This window comes from Cupressus sempervirens, chromosome 9, assembly GCF_028749045.1.
Source record: "Cupressus sempervirens isolate cs-2001-9-10 chromosome 9, ASM2874904v1, whole genome shotgun sequence".
Taxonomy (NCBI): Eukaryota; Viridiplantae; Streptophyta; class Pinopsida; order Cupressales; family Cupressaceae; genus Cupressus; species Cupressus sempervirens.
In genome coordinates this window covers 395,986,803-396,003,851 of record NC_143126.1, presented here as the reverse complement: position 1 = coordinate 396,003,851, position 17,049 = coordinate 395,986,803, and the positions used below count along the sequence as shown (strand labels likewise).

The 17,049-nt window shown below is 34.5% G+C and overlaps 1 pseudogene; it reads right to left on the bottom strand.

Annotated features, from left to right (window-relative positions):
• Positions 1 to 6,542: 6,542 nt before the first annotated feature.
• LOC149538926 (putative inactive receptor kinase At5g10020) lies at positions 6,543 to 10,296 on the bottom strand (annotated as a pseudogene).
• Positions 10,297 to 17,049: the final 6,753 nt, after the last annotated feature.

Sequence of the window (17,049 nt, the reverse complement as noted above, 5' to 3'; positions counted from 1 at the left end):
GCATTTAACATAACTGTGCTTCACATAGGCCTTAAGGTCTTTGATAGCTTCCAAAGAAAGCTACCAGATCTCTTTTGAAAATTCCAAGTATCAGTGCAAAGCACCAGAAAATATAAAGAGTGTAACCTACAACAAATATAGCTCCTTGACAAACAAGTATATAGTAAGTAGTTTACCTTAAACATCAGCATCACTAGAATCACAAATTAAAAGTAATGCTTAGTGAATGTTGTAAATTTCCTTAATATTTTACTTTCTATAAACTTTTATGTGCATTGTTTTTCAAATATTTGATATAAGAGCATTTTATTTTCCCAGTATATTGATCTTTGTCCTTGAATATTATCCACTCTTAGAATCTAAGATGTCAGATATTAAGTTTTTATCTCTAAAATGTCAAATTATAGGTAAGGCATGTGAACTATTTTATAGAATGCCTCAAAGAACTGTCATAAACTGGTCATATAGAGCTTAAACCTAAAACAATGATTTACAAAGATCAAGCTTTGCATGGTGATAGTAAAATACTACATAGCTTGATACCTTCCATATAAGCATGCGTCTTGGTTGGATCTAGAAAGATAGCCATTGGTTATAGAGGCAGATCTTTCCTGCCAATCGACGCTATTGTGATCATAACCCATTATCGGAAGAATAGGCTATATAGAAGTTGCACTTGTGTTTCCTTCCTGTATATTGATACAGCTAGATGAGCTAACTAAAATCATGGAGAGTCATGACCCCCGTAGAGTCATGCCTCTTCAGTGGCATGGCCAACTGTCCATTAGTTAAGACAAACTAATTACAAGTAATGAGCCCAATAATAATACAAGTAATGAGCCCGATAACATTAATATGCCAATACAAACAACAATTGCCTTAGTACTTTAACATGCAGTTGATCATACTACTAATAGGCAATGTGTTGCGAACATATATATTATTCCAAACACACATAGAACCAGCCATTTCAATTGAAGGCAAATTAGAATCAGATGGCTTTCCCGAGCCATTCTCAATTTCTTCCTATGGAGTATGTTTCTAAGAAGTTGTGCAAAATATCCTTAGAGAAGACATTTCGTGCAGCATGTTGTTTTTCACCCACAAAATCATCCATTTTAGCTAGTAATATAAAGCATTCTTTCAAGATTGGATAATGAGATCTAAATCATTCTATAGTTCTTGAGCAGAGAAAACACCAAGGAAACAAGATAGATAATACTTCTGAAAGGGTACAACAACTTCTATAATTTTTCAATACCTAGAATAATGAACTTAAGGGAACCTTTAAAAACTGGAACATCATGCAATATCACACTCCTATGCTATTTTTCAAACCAAAGGTTATAGACAAGAAAACAAAAAGTATTTTACATCTTGCACAATTTTTTTATGGGAAATAAATTAATCTAATACTCAAGCCAAAGTAAGAAGGTACATTCAGGGCATGCGAAGAGGTTCGGTAATGATAAGCTGGTCAAAAGAACCACAATTACAAGACCAATCAAAAATGACAAAAAAGTAATGCCTTGTATGAACCTTAGTAGTAGTTGGAAGTTCACAGATACTTTCTGGCTGAATGTGAAAACTTGGATGAAAAATACAATTTAATTAAACTCTATTCTATCTGCATATCCACTACAAACAAAGCTTTGCTAAAATAGATGTAGTTGAAGTCTTAATGAGAAAAATATTAGCCTCTTTAGATTGCCAAAGTTACACTATGAACCTTAAATAGTATTATCATCCCAACCAAGACAATCCATGACAGACCATAAACCTACCAAGAAATTTATTAAAACATTTTAGATAGCATGGATCATCTAAATGTGATAACACTCATGTTATAGCAGTACCTAACACAAAATTTTATGCTAAATGAGGGTATGAAAACATAATGCATAAGTATTTACCATTGTGTTCACCATAGTTAAAACTAATTTTGGTATCAAGGAGAACAAAAACTAAGCAAGACCATGGAGCTAGGAAGGATTTAAATATAGCTGTAATAAATGTTGTTTGTTGCAAATAATAGCTAAGCATTGTAATGAGGAAAATCAACTTGGTATAAATACAGAAAAGAACAAAGAGTAAAAAGAGTAATGACTATAAAATGATGCCTAGTTATTTCCGAGTGCTGATATGGATTCTGGACAAAGGAAATGATTGAAAAAAAAATGTAAATGAAATAGTGATGAAACTGCATGCTTATAAACTATAATTGATTTTTTTTAAATACTCAAATAAAGAGGGACAAATTAGTTAACAAGGACTTACTATAAGAGAAGTATCCTTTCCTGTGGTGTGTAACTTATAAACAATGCCATACTGAAAGATAAAAAATTGTAGGCTCGGTATAGTCTCAAATATTCTTCCCCTCAAGGATCGGATATGTACCTGCAAAAAGCACATTTTTTATATCACACAACGTGCCAATATGAAATGTGTAACAATTATTTTACCGATTGTTGTTTTGACTTCACTCATAGACTGTACAATGCTGGGATTCAAGGAATATGGCTTACACTTTTGAAAAGTCATCTTTCTTTAACATGTCATCCCTCATAGAGTTGCCTCCCTTGGCAACTAAAGTGACACAATTAGATGCTAAAGACGTGAAACTAAATATCAACTGTTTTAGACCAGAAAAAAGAGTAGATGGAGAACGGATATGCAACACAAATATATGTGAAGGATTGGCACATATTAATGAGTTTGAGCGGATCTATTTAAGGAAAAATGCAATTATTCAATACTTGAGGACAAGAGGATGTAAGCAAATCTAAATATGAAAAATGCGGCTGATTAATGAAGAGTTGGTAGTAGGTTTGTGAGGAAGAATTAACGCAGATGTAAAATGATTTGTAAATAAGTTTGAGAAAGTTTATATTTAGGCCTAAAAGAGGGATATGAGTAGAACTGAAGGAAATTTGTAGCAGATCTTCAAACAAGTGATGGACAGATTTAAGGATTTCTACATTAAATTTGTGGAGAAATTTAAATGCAAAGTTTTAAGAGAAGTGCAAAGAGACTGCATCAAATATGTATGGTCAGATTTTATGAAGTCAAAGAAAGTGTTTATCATTAATTGGAAAGGAAATATTTTGAGGAGAGGAATACTTATTTGGAAGTTAGTGCTTCTACATGCCAAGCTATCTTACTCATGCGTTTCTTTAAATGAACAAAATCCATTGCTACAATATATAAAATTTTAAATCATAAATGTCATGTAATATACTAGGTATTGTAAGTAGCCACAGTTAATAAAATACACAGACAAGTCTCTACCTACTCCTGTGCACCGACCATGTCCTTCTTTTTCACCTGGAATCCAATGTAAAATGGAACAACGATCAGTCAGGACCTTAAACAATGAAACCCTAAAATCTAATTTAAACTAAAATCATTGAAATTGGTCTGGTAATGGACTTATGACATCAAACTAGATAGAGCTAAAAATTACCTTTTAATTGGTGGCTACATCTTCTACATGCTTAACTAACGATGTTCCCTGACTAGTTACATGCTATAGAAAAGAGATGCATAATGAGAAACCAAACCACAATGAAATCACAGAGATTTGCTTTCATCTCCTAAAAAATCCTGTGAATTTGGAACTGAACGGCTTAGCAAATTTCCAATTAATATTTATACCTACTTGAAAATTTGAGCCACAGGTTCCAATCCTTTAGGTATCCTACAAAATAATCTATACATCCTTCAAAGATCATCCACCTGCACCAAAAGTCAGAAACAATAGAAGATTGTAAGCAACAAAAGTACTAAAAAGCAAGGTCGCAACTCCCACACAAGTAGCAATATTAAAACTCATAGACCATACTAATACCCTGTCATCTCTTAGCAATGCACGGCAACCTAAATGTTCCTTCTCCAATAGTTGACTCTCACATTGAGATAGTAATTCATTTTTTACTTTCTATAGAAAAGAACACAAAAATGAAAGCTTTTTCATCTGATTTTGAATTTTGGCTTCAAAAAACTATTAATGCGAGCCCTAAACATTCCTGAAAGCCTTGGGAAGTACAATATCAAAACTTGAACATCTAAATTCTAAAAAAAGCAAGTCAATTTTCATGTCTATTTATTAGCAACATTTTTATGGTTGGCTGAATCCACAAATTCTCATAGAAATAATGTACATTTTATAAAGACTTACTTCTATAAAATTCATGTTCACTACTAGAATGCAGATAATGGGCAACTCTCTCTTTTTCTCGCTTCAAACATTCCTCAGCCTGAAGTACAATATTGATATGCATTAACTTTTAGTTAAAGAGCCTTTTTCATAATAGAAGGCAAAATTGTCAAATCATGTTTCCTTTCCTAACTCCCCCTTCAGTGCTGACCTTGAGCATATAATCTGGACAAGAATCCTCTAGAATCCACAAGGAAGCCTTTCAAGAATAGTAAGAAGCAGTGTCTTCCAACATGGGTACTTCAAAATCCTTTTCATAGAACTCCATGCTACCTATCCCAATCTCTACAAAGATGCCAAGAATATTTTTCAACAAAGCCCGATCAATTTGTTCTCCTTCACGTTCCTTATCAACCTAAGATAACACTTGTGGATAAGAACATATTTAGTAAATAAATAAAATTATTAAAAATTCTAAAGAACTGTTGACAAATTATCAACATTTTTAGAAATATACCAGATTTATCACTACATCCTTTACATTATTCCTAATTTCTTGGTAGACCTAAAAAAGGGAAAACATTGTTCCAAAATTGCTAATGTTATTTAACATATTTAATCTACTCATAAATATCAATCCTACTACCATATATATGATAAATAGGTGAAAAAAAATATGAAGATACATAATAGAACAACAATATTGGATATTTATAGTTATACTGACCAGTTCACGAAAGCATCAAAACTAATCAATGGAAAGATATGTTGAGGAAGTATATTATCTGTATGAATGCCTTAAAAATATTCATAAGAAAATCAGTCTAGGGTGAGCAGTATTTATTCCACAACATAGCTTTTAAACAAACAAATGTGAACCTCACAAAGCCTAACATTAGAGAGAGACATGAAGAGAAGATAAAAGGTGTTGATAAACAATTTAAATGAGGACATTAAGCATGCCATTAGACATGTTCAACATAATAGAAAATCTCGCAGAAAGTAGAATACATTATCTTAATAAAATAATAAAATATTCTTGATCCTAGAAGAAAAGAAAAAATGACTATGAGCTTCATATTAAAGTTCTTAGCTATTCCGACTATATGCAAAAAAAGGTTCCATGCAAGTTTCTAGTAGGAAATGTCTGCAGGTCATCATCCTCATACAAAAATCTCCTCGGTACAATTGAAAACATCGTTAGAGATTTAGGTTCTTGTTAACTCATGTGAAGCAAGCAGTTCACCAATCTTGCCTAATTTGTATGGCTGACCAGAGATCTATAACCTTGATACCCATCTCTTTGCAGACTTGCACATAGGCTTCAGAATACTGATGACACAATTCATTTGTCTATACTATTGGAGCAAAAATACCACTATAGAATCCAAAAAAGTTAGGCCAAATAGGTAGATTATAGAATCATGAAATTGTGAAACATTACACACACAAGAAGAACAGTACCTTGAAGCACTACTAATTAAATCTTCATTAACATGTGGGCAACTTCAAAAAATCAAGTGTGTCAACTTTGAGAGGTCCATATTTGTTTACCCCAAACTCAAATTAGATAATTGTCATCATAAAAATTGAAATATCTATATCTTTCAAACAAAATTGAAGAAATCCCAACATAGAATACTGACAAAATTTGTAACTAGAGATAGCTTGCCATTCTCTTAATGTTCTCAATGTATTCAGGAAGTGGTACATGAGGACTTAATCCTGAGGGGTGAGGACCCATAGAATCATTTCCACCAACATATACAATTATTAAAGAGGGCTATTGAACTGCATCCTGGGTGAGTCAAAGCAATAAATATATTAAACTGAGAATATCCAACATTTGCATATAGAGCAGCTACAACACAAACTTCCATATCAAACACATGAATAAACTATTGAAATGCTAAAAAGTATATGACCTCATCTCTATGGTAATCGTATTCTGGATTTGCTACTTTGTGAACAAGAAAACCATGACATTGAGATATAATTTACAATTATCTATAGAAACGAAGCAGGATGAACAGAAAAGATAGAAAAATATAAACTTCCAAACATAATTTTTCAGCTTAACTAGTGCTTCCTAGATCAAAATCATTGAAAATGCCACCTATTAGAAGATATATGGCATACAATACATAATTACAATACAAACCAACTAAAGTCACTAAAAGTAGCATGATGAATGGGATACTAAACCTATTCTTGAAGTCCCTCAAGCTTTTAATCTATCTTTTTTATTGAAATCACATTGAACTCAACGAAGGTTTAGTTCCATAGTACCTAGCATTTTAACAAATGAATGCCTAACATGACACCATATCCACACATAGGAATGCTAAAAGTATTGCTAGTCAAGACAAATTTAGATGCTATTCATTTAGAATTCAATTATAAAGAGAAAACCACCTTCCACCAAGGCTTGTTCCACAAACACATTGAAACTTGGCACAAGGTCCATATCCACTCTCAAGATGCTAACACCAAGTCCAATATTTACCTGCCATTAAAATTATAATTAAGAACAAGGTTAGTAATCAATTGATAGATTGAGTACAAATACATGATGTGGAATACAAAAAAAATAGTTCTCAAATATTTTCAATTTTATCTACATAATTATTCCAGTAAGGAAAAATGGTCTACCATAAGATAGGGGTACAAGTTTTTGCTTCCATATAATAGTGCATTGTTGCCATCTCTTTTAGGATGAGGGTTGTCTGAGACAACTCTATTCCTTGGATTCTCTCCATCATCACACTTTCCAATAGCATCCTCATTTGAATGAAGTTTCATACTATTCTCAACCTCACCATGTTGCCTTCCTTTCTGCCTAAGATAACAATCATTTTCATCATCATCACTGCTATTTTCATGTGACTTCCAAGGACGTTGTATACGCCTTGCTTTATATGAGCCTACAACACATTTTGACTATTATATTTCTTGTTAAGAATTATGCCCAAATTTTAGATAATTCCTGGTTTGACCAGGGTAAACCAGGTTAATAGAGAAAATTTGGGAAAAAAAGCAATTTGAAGAATTTATCACAATAATATTTATGTCAGCTTGAATATGTGTAAAATTGATAGGTTATTTTAGAGAAATGCTATACTGATCATAAGTCTTTTCATGACATTGACATGCCATTCATATCACTAGGATTGTAATTCCTCTAGTCCATCAGAATCTGATCTAATATCACTGTTAGGAAAAAATTTGAATTGTAAAATCAACTTTAGTCTAGCTTTTCTCCTAGATTATCAACAAAGTTGGAAGTAAATGCAACATTGTAAAATCTCATACAAGAGCTCAATATGCAAAATTAGTTTATATTCTTATATTTTCATTCAATCCACTACAATGTATTAATTTAATAAAATGTAATATATTTTTAATTTTTACTATAGCCTTCAAATCACTCTCTAATCAATGCGATTGAAGTATTTTTTCCCGAATAGTGTTATTTAAACTCCTTTGTGCATAGTTGGACTCATGTTATCATTGATATGATGGTGCAAAATTTGGAATATGTCTTTCTATGATGATTTCTAAGTCATGTCTTTATTTTGGAGTCACACCTTTTGAAGGAAGCATGTAAAATCTCATAGTTTCATGCTTTAGAACTATTACAGATTTGAAGACGTCATAATAATAATCATTTCTTCTTTGCATCACTGACTTTTTGGAGTGTAAGGGTCAAATTTGTTTATTGATTTTTGATATTCATCTATGTATATTTTGGCTAGGTATTCCTTTTACCTAGTTTAGGGTAGTTGTAGATTAGGCTCTTCTCTTTTAGTGATTAGTCCTTCCTTTTCTAGTTTTTCTCTCTGCTAATTTCTTCTGTCTTTGTGGCATTTTTTGTAAACTCTTATTTTAATATTAATATATATAGGCATTAGCCTTTTGTTTTAAAATTAAAATTGGTACAAACTTGCCTCATCTTACTTTTGTATAGTACAGATCGAATAGAAATCTATCTGCAATAATGGATAAAAAAATATATGTAGAAAAGATCAACAAAAAATTAATTATGGTTTGTTTGCAAATGTATCTTCCTAGCCAGAAATTTATGGCACATTACCATCAAGTCCTCACTGACTGTGAGTGCTGCCCATATCTCTATAGTCAGGAAAAGTTCCTTAACTTATTACTGATACTCTATCATTGTGTATTAGATTTCAAGATATGCTTTATAGTTATAATAGAAATTTTGTGAAACTAAGGGAACATTAATATTTCAAATAAAATGAGGTTGTAAGGATTCAACAGCTATTTTGTGCAAGGAGCATTCCATAATTCAAACCATATCAATGAATTAAGCAAAGAAAATCCAAAGGAAGTGGAAGGTCATACCATGGATATGACTTGCTAGATTTTCTACACTCATATAACTTGATAAAATAATTTTTTCATGCTCCCTTTGTCCCCAATAATAACCCCTCAAAGAAACTAGATTTGGATGCCTTATGTTTGCAAACTTCTTTGCTTCCCTAGAAAATTCCTTTTTGCTCTTAGCCAAGCCCTCCTTTAGCCACTTCACTCTCAAAACATGTCCATTTTCTAGAGTGGCTTTATAAGAGGTACCATGATTGCTTCTCCCCAAAACCTCAGCACATGCATGAGATAGCTCCTCAGCTGTGAATAATAATGTATTATCTAGAAAGAAGAGATCCCCAGCCAACTGATCAAGCAATTGAACATTCAAGATAATAGGGTGCTTTAAGAGAGAGGAAATATCTGTGCTGCTAGTATTCACAAATTCAATACCCTTGGCTTTAACATTTGAAGTTTCTTATACTGCAGTTGTAGTGGTGAGTCCTTTGGGTTTAGCAACTATAAGCCTCTTATCAAGACCTAGCAAATTATTAGCTAAAAATTTCAAGGGAACTAGAGGTGAAGGATCCACATCTTTATGAAATTCATTATACCCAACATTAGATGGTTGTGCTCTATTTCTATCTTTTGTATTAACTTTCTCGCAAAAGTCAACATATCTACTTAAGTGTTATGTGGAAGAGTTTCTTCTATAGTACAAAAACAGAGCAAGACCAACAAGTAGGGCAGATCCAATAGTACATACTCCAATTATTATTGCTTTAATATCTGCTCCAAGGCCCTTCTCATGTCTCCCCCTGCCATTGGTTTTAGGTATACCACCAGGTAAGCGAGAAACCAATAGAAAAAAGAAATGAACATTGTCTGGAAAAAATGAGGAACAAGGGAACTTTGTCAAGTTTTGCAGAACATAACCTTACAAGTCATTATAAGATAGATTTAATGCTTTTAGATTGGCATATATCTTTTTTGGTATTTTCCCTGTTAACTAGTTGTAACAAAGGTTAAGATTCATCAAAGCATAAAGCTTACTAACTTCACTTGGTATCATATAAGAAAATTGATATCCTGCCAAATTCAATGACTTGAGATTATCAATGGCACCAATTTCTCAAGGAATGAAACCATTTAGTTGGTTGTATGATAGATCCAGCAATTCCAAGGGTGAATATTGATTCACTACCCGTAATGTGGCAAGACTAATTAGTTGAATATCTTGTAGAGGCATTCTCCTTGTAAAGTTATTTCTAGACAAGCGTAAATGTGCCAAGGTCGGTGAAGTAAAAAGGTTTGTCAAGAGAGGCCCATTTAGTAGGTTGAAGCCAAGGTCAATAGTTCTAATCCTAGAATATGTCCCTAGCACAAGAGGAAGAGGACCAACTAAGGCATTATGTGATAAGTTTAGATGGATCAATCTTAAAAATGGAGAAGTATCATTAGGCAAGGACCCTGTAAATTAATTCTAACTCAGATCAATCATTTTCAAATCATTCCCCCACGTCAGAGAGAAACTCCTAGACAAACTATTATCGCTCAAATCCACAACTGCACAGCTACCAAATTTTTGTAGCAATACACCAAATAGTAGATTTGAGGAAAGATTGAGAATGCTAAGGGATTTTGATGTGATCATGCTCATGGAACCTGCAATATTTAACAAATCATAATGAATTAGGAAGCTATAGGAAAAATAATCTACAATATAAGACATCTGAAATCTCCTTTGTCTATCATATTAGTTAGTTAACATAAAAATTAATATAACACGTACAGTTCTTAAAAATTCTAGCCATTGATCACATAAGAACTTTGTAATGTCAATGACAGAGACAATTACTTTCCAATGTTTCCATTCACAAATTCCTTTGAGATTGGATTTATATGTAGGGCAGACACATAAAGGCATCAATAATACAAACCACACCATAACAAAAATCACATCAGAAGCCTAAGTGTCCTATCACTATGATCAATATGAGCGAGTAATTAACAGTACTCCAACCAAGAACCCAAGTGCTACTGGGTTTGACTCAACCCCCTATAAAAACAAGAAGAATTACCTGCTTACCTAGATATTGTGAATTTGCACACTATGTATGACATTGAAACTAAAACTGAAAATACCGAGCATGTGCAGGATCATGGTGTACCAAACTATGGCCTTAAGTGGCAGTGAAAAATCAACAAATCAGGGTTATGTCAACTTGAAACATAATTTTGAAGTGGTTATGGACTTTATATCAAAAAGTTGTAAGAAAATAATCTGTAGGAAATTCAATGTAGTTTCTAAACTACTAGACCTTATTAGGAGAAAAAAATAATTGATTGGTCAAAAGTTTGAATTTTAATGCAGTTTTACAAAAATTTCAAGGCAAAAATAAAAAGTAGGTGTATGTCTGACCACCTTAACAAAAATCAAATGATAATTATTTTTTAATATAATTACCGATATGAAAAGTAGACTCATGCTTGGATGTGACGCATATTTTTCGGTATTTTTATTCCAATTAAATAATTAAATATGAATTTTCTACCAAAACATTTTCAGAAAAAAAATTCTTGTGTCTCACCACCTTAACTAATAGAAAATTTTACCAAATTTAATTTAATTTTTTTTTTCTTATCCTAGGCAAAGCATAGAATGTGACGTAACTTTTAGATTTAAAAAATGTTATACCGTTTGAAAGTTATAGCTATTTTTCAATCAGTATGTCAATTAGAATTTTACAATAATCTTCATTGATAATTAACTAATAAATACTTATCGAACTCAAAATTTGACAAAAATTATATCGATGAAATCTCGAGAGCGATATTAAAAAACTCTTTTCATTTCATTCAATTTTGATCAAAATAACATTGTCAGACGACTACTCGAAGTCGGAGTATCACTAAAATCCTCTTCAAACACGTCTTTTGGGTTGACCAGATAGGCTTGGTAAATACCAAGCCTAATTGGATATCAGATTTCAAATCGGATATCCGATATGGTTCGGTGAATTTCGGTGAGAAATTTGAAATCCCAACCCATTTTGCAGGGAAAACCGAATTTGAAAGTTATAGCTTATGATTTATAAATTACTTTTGTTATATTACTATGTAAATATGCATTATAATATATATATATATATATATATAATAACGTAATGTAAAGATATAACATATAATATATTAATATATAACAATATATTATGTTATTCTTATTATAATCTATAAATATAATTTATATTATTATTAGTTTTACTAAATATAATAACGTAATATATATTATATATATATATATAAGTACGTTATTAATATATATATATATATATTAACGTAATATTTTTATTAAATATAATAAAGTTATATATATATATATATATATATATATATATATATATATATATATAATAACATAATATATATTATAATGTAATATTTTTAAATTTAAATATAATAACATAATATATATGTTATTAATATATATTATTGTATTAATATGTATGTTATTAATATATATGTATATTATTAATAAATATGACTCAAAGGGGGTCATAGGTTGACCTATGAACCCCTTCGACCAGTTACACAATGACATATGTCCCTAGGGGTCCTAGGACCACTAGTGACATATTAGAATCGTTCTTATGGGTCGAAGTGGGTCACAGGTTGACTTATGACCCCCTTCGACACATTACATGATGACATATGTCCCTAGGGGTCCTAGGACCCTTAGGGACATATTAGAATCATTCTTATTGGTCAAAGGGGGTCATAGGTTGACTTATGACCCACTTCAACGCATTAAATAACAACATATGTCCCTAGGAGTCTAGGACCCCTAGGGACATATTAGAATAGTTCTTATATGTCAAAGGGGGTCATAGGTTGATCTATAACCACCTTCGACCCATTAAATGATCACATATCTCCCTAGGGGTCCTATGACCCCTAGGGACATATTAAAATCATTCATATGGGTGAAAGGGTGTCATAGGTTGACCTATGACCCCTTTCGACCCATTACATGACGACATATGTCCCTAGGAGTCCTAGCACCTCTAGAGATTTATTAGAATAGTTCATATGGGTCGAAGGGGGTCATAGGTTGACTTATGATCCCCTTCAACCCATTACATAACAAAATATGTCCCTAGGGGTCCTAGGACCCCTAAGGATATATTAGAATCATTCTTATGCGTCGAAGGGGGTCATAGGTTGACCTATGACCCCGTTCGACACATTACATGATGACATATGCCCCTAAGGGTCTTGGGACCCCTACTGACTTATTAGAGTCGTTCATATGGGTCAAAGGGGGTCATAGGTTGACCTATGACCCCATTCGACCCATTACATGAAGAAATATGTCCTTAGGGATCTTAGGACCCCTGGGGACATATTAGAATCGTTCATATGGGTCAAAGGGGTTCATAGGGTGACCTATTACCACCTTGGACCCATTAAATGATGACATATGTTCTTAGGGGTCCTAAGACCCATAGGGACATATTAGAATTGTTCATATGGGTCAAAGGGGGTCGCAGGTTGACCTATGACCCCCTTTGACCCATTAAATGATGACATATGTCCATAGGGACATATTAGAATTGTTCATATGGGTAAAAGGGAGTCATAGGTTTACCTATGACTGCCTTTGACCCATTAAATGATGACATATGTCCCTAGGGGTCCTAAGACCCCTAGCAATATATTAGAATTGTTCATATGGGTCAAACCTTTCAACCCATTAAATGACAACATATGTCCCTAGGGGTCCTAATACTCCTAGAGACATATTAGAATTGTTCATATGGGTCACAGGGGATCATAGGTCACCTTTTGACCCATTACATAATGACATATGTCCCTAGGACCCCTACGGACATATGAGAATTATTCTTATGGGTCAAAGGGGGTCATAGGTTGACCTATGATCCCCTTCAAGACATTACATAATGACATATCTAGGGAGATATTAGAATTATTTATAAGGGTCGAAGGGGGTCATAGGTTGACCTATGATCCCCTTCAATCCATTAAAAGATGACATATGTCCATAGGGGTCCGAAGACCCCTAGGGACATATTAGAATTGTTAATATGGGTCAAAGGGGGTAATAGACTGACCTATGACCACCTTTGACCCATTACAGTACAACATATGTCCCTAGAAACCCTAGGGACATATGAGAATCATTCTTATGGGTCAAAGAGGGTCATAGGCTGACCTATGACCCCCTTCGATGCATTGCATGATGACATATGTCCCTAGAGGTCCTAGGACCCCTAAGAAAATATTAGAATCATTCTTATGGGTCAAAAGTAGTCATAGGTTGATCTATGACCTGCTTCGACCCATTACATGATGACATAAGTCCCTAGTGGTCCTCAGAACCCTAAGAACATATTAGAATCATTCTTGTGTGTCTAAGGGGATCATAGGTTGACATATGACCCCCTTTGACTCATTACATTATGACATATGTCTGTAGGGGTTCTAGAACCCCTACGGACATATTCAAATGCTTCTTATAAGTCAAAGGGGATCATAGGTTGACCTATGACCCACTTCAACCCATTACATGACGACATATATCCAAAGGGGTCCTAGGACCCCTAAGTACATATTAGAATCGTTCTTATGGATCAAAGGGGGTCATAGGTTGACCTATGACCCATTTTGACCTCTTAAATGATGACATATGTCCCTAGGGGTCCTAGGACCCCTAGGGACATATTGGAATTGTTCTTATGGGTCAAACGGGGTCATAGGGTGACCTATGACAACTTTTGACACATTACATGATGGCATATGTCCCTAGGGGTCCTAGGACCCCTAGGGACATATTAGAATTATTTTTATGACTCAAAGGGAGTCATAGGTCAACCTATGACCCCCTTTGACCCATTACATGATGACATATGTCCCTAGGGGTCATAGGACACCTAGGGACATATTACAATTGTTCATATGGGGCAAAGGGGGTCATAGGTTGACCTATGACCCCCCTTGACCCATTAAATGATGACGTAGGACCCGTAGGGACATCTTAGAATTGTTCATATGCATCAAAAGGGGTCACAGGTTGACCTATGACCCCCTTTGACCAATTACATGATGACATGTCCCTAAGACCCCTAGGAACATATGAGAGTCATTCCTATGGGTCAAATGGGGTTATAGTTTGACCTATGACCCCGTTCGACACATTACATGACAACATATGTCTGTAGGGGTCCTATGACCACAAGGGACATATTAGAATCGTTCATATGGGTCGAAAGGGGTCATAGGTTGAACTATGATCCCCTTCAATCCATAAAATTTTGACATATGTCCCTAGGAGTCCTAGGACCCCTGAAGACATATCAAAATTGTTCATATGCGTCAAAGGGGGTGATAGGTTGACCTATGACCCCCTTTGACCCATTACATGATGATATATGTCGTTAGGACCCCTAAGGACATATGAGAATCATTCTTATGGGTCAAAAGGGTGTCATACGTTGACCTATGACCCCCTCTGATGCATTACATGACAACATATGTCCCTAGGGGTCTTATGACCTCTAAAAAAATATTAGAATCATTCTTATGGGTCAAAGGTGGTCATAGGTTGACCAATGATCATCTTCGACCCATTACATGATGACATATGTCCATGAGGGTCCTTGGAACCCTAGGGACATATTAGAATCATTCTTATAGGTCTAAGGGGGTCATAGGTTGACCTATGGCCCCTTTTGACAAATTACATGATGACATATGTTCCTAGGGGTCCTAGAACCCCTAGGGACATATTCGAATGCTTCTTATGGGTCAAAGTGTCTCATAGGTTGACCTATGACCCCCTTCAACCCATTACATGATGACATATGTCCAAAGGGGACCTAGGACCCCTAGAGACATATTAGAATCATTCTTATGGGTCAAAGGGGGTCATAAGTTGACTTATGACCCCCTTTGACCGTTTACATGATGACATATGTCCTTAGGGGTCCTAGGACCCCTAGGGACATATTATAATCGTTCTTATAGGTCAAAGGGGGTCAGAGGGTGACCTATGACAACCTTCGACCTATTACATGATGACATATATCTTTAGGGGTCCTAGAACCCCTAGGGACATATTAGAATCATTCTTATGGGTCAACGAGAATCATAGGACAACCTATGACCACCTTCGACCCATTACATGATGACATATGTCCCTAGGGGTCATAAGACAGCTAGGGACATCTTAAAATTGTTCATATAAGTCAAAAGGGATCATAGGTTGACCCATGACCACCTTCAACCCATTAAGTAATGACATATGTCCCTAGGGGTCCTAGGATCCCTAGGGACATATTAAAATTGTTCATATGGATCAAAGGGGGTCATAGGTTGACCTATTACTCACTTCGACCCAATACATGATGACATATGTCCCTAGTGGTCTTCGAAACCCTAGAGACATATTAGAATCGTTCTTATGTGTCTAAGGGGTCATAGGTGTTGAGATAATGGGTGTTGCGCACATTACATAATATTGTTATTTTATTATTTTCTTTTATTATGTAATGTTGTACCTAGATGGACATGCAACATGTAAAGATTCCCATGAAATTTTCTTGATGAGTTGTATTGTAACATTGTGATAATATTTTATATAATTATTTAATATTGGGAAAAAGAATTAAATGCCCAATATTAAATGTGGGGTTAGTGTGTTAGGTAGCACATGGTTTATGTAATACCACTTAGTGGTTTTATGAGACTTGCTACTATATAAGCAGCCATAAGGGTAGTTGTTGTAGAGACAAGAAAGAGTAAGAAAGGCAAGAGTCAAGCAGGACAAAGCTTCACAGGTTAGCCAAGGGAGCATTTGTGAAGGTTAGAAGCATGGCATGGGATGTGTGGGTTCATGCTTGTTCACATAGTTTGCTCAGTTGTGGCTATGGACATGAAGGCTTCCATGGTTGTATTGCAATGGTAATTTTGCAAAATAATATATGGTGATGGATGCTTTTGGAGGCTGGGCTTTTTCCCTCAATAAGGGTTTCCAAGGATATATCTTGTGTCACATTTTTGTGGGTATGTTGTCTATTCTCTTGCATGTGGATTTTAATTTTGTGTTCATTTCAGATCTATTATGGGTTATGTGGAAACGGTTATATTCTTTATTGCCAAGTTTCCAACAATAGGTTGATATATGACCCCCTTTGACCCATTACATGATGAAATATGTTCCTAGGGGTCATAGAATTCATACGCACCTATTCAAATGCTTCTTATGGGTCAAAGGGGATCATAAGTTGACCTATGACCCCTTTCAACCCATTACATGAGGACATATGTCCAAAGGGGTCCTAGGACCCCTAAGGACATATGTCCAAAGGGGTCATTAGAATTGTTCTTATGGGTCAAAAGGGGCCATAGGTTGACCTATGGCCCCCTTTGAACCTTTACATAATGACATATGTCCCTAGGGGTCCTAAGACCCCTATGGACATATTAGAATTGTTCTTATGGGTCAAAAGGGGTCAAAGGGTGACCTATGACAACCTTTGACCCATTAC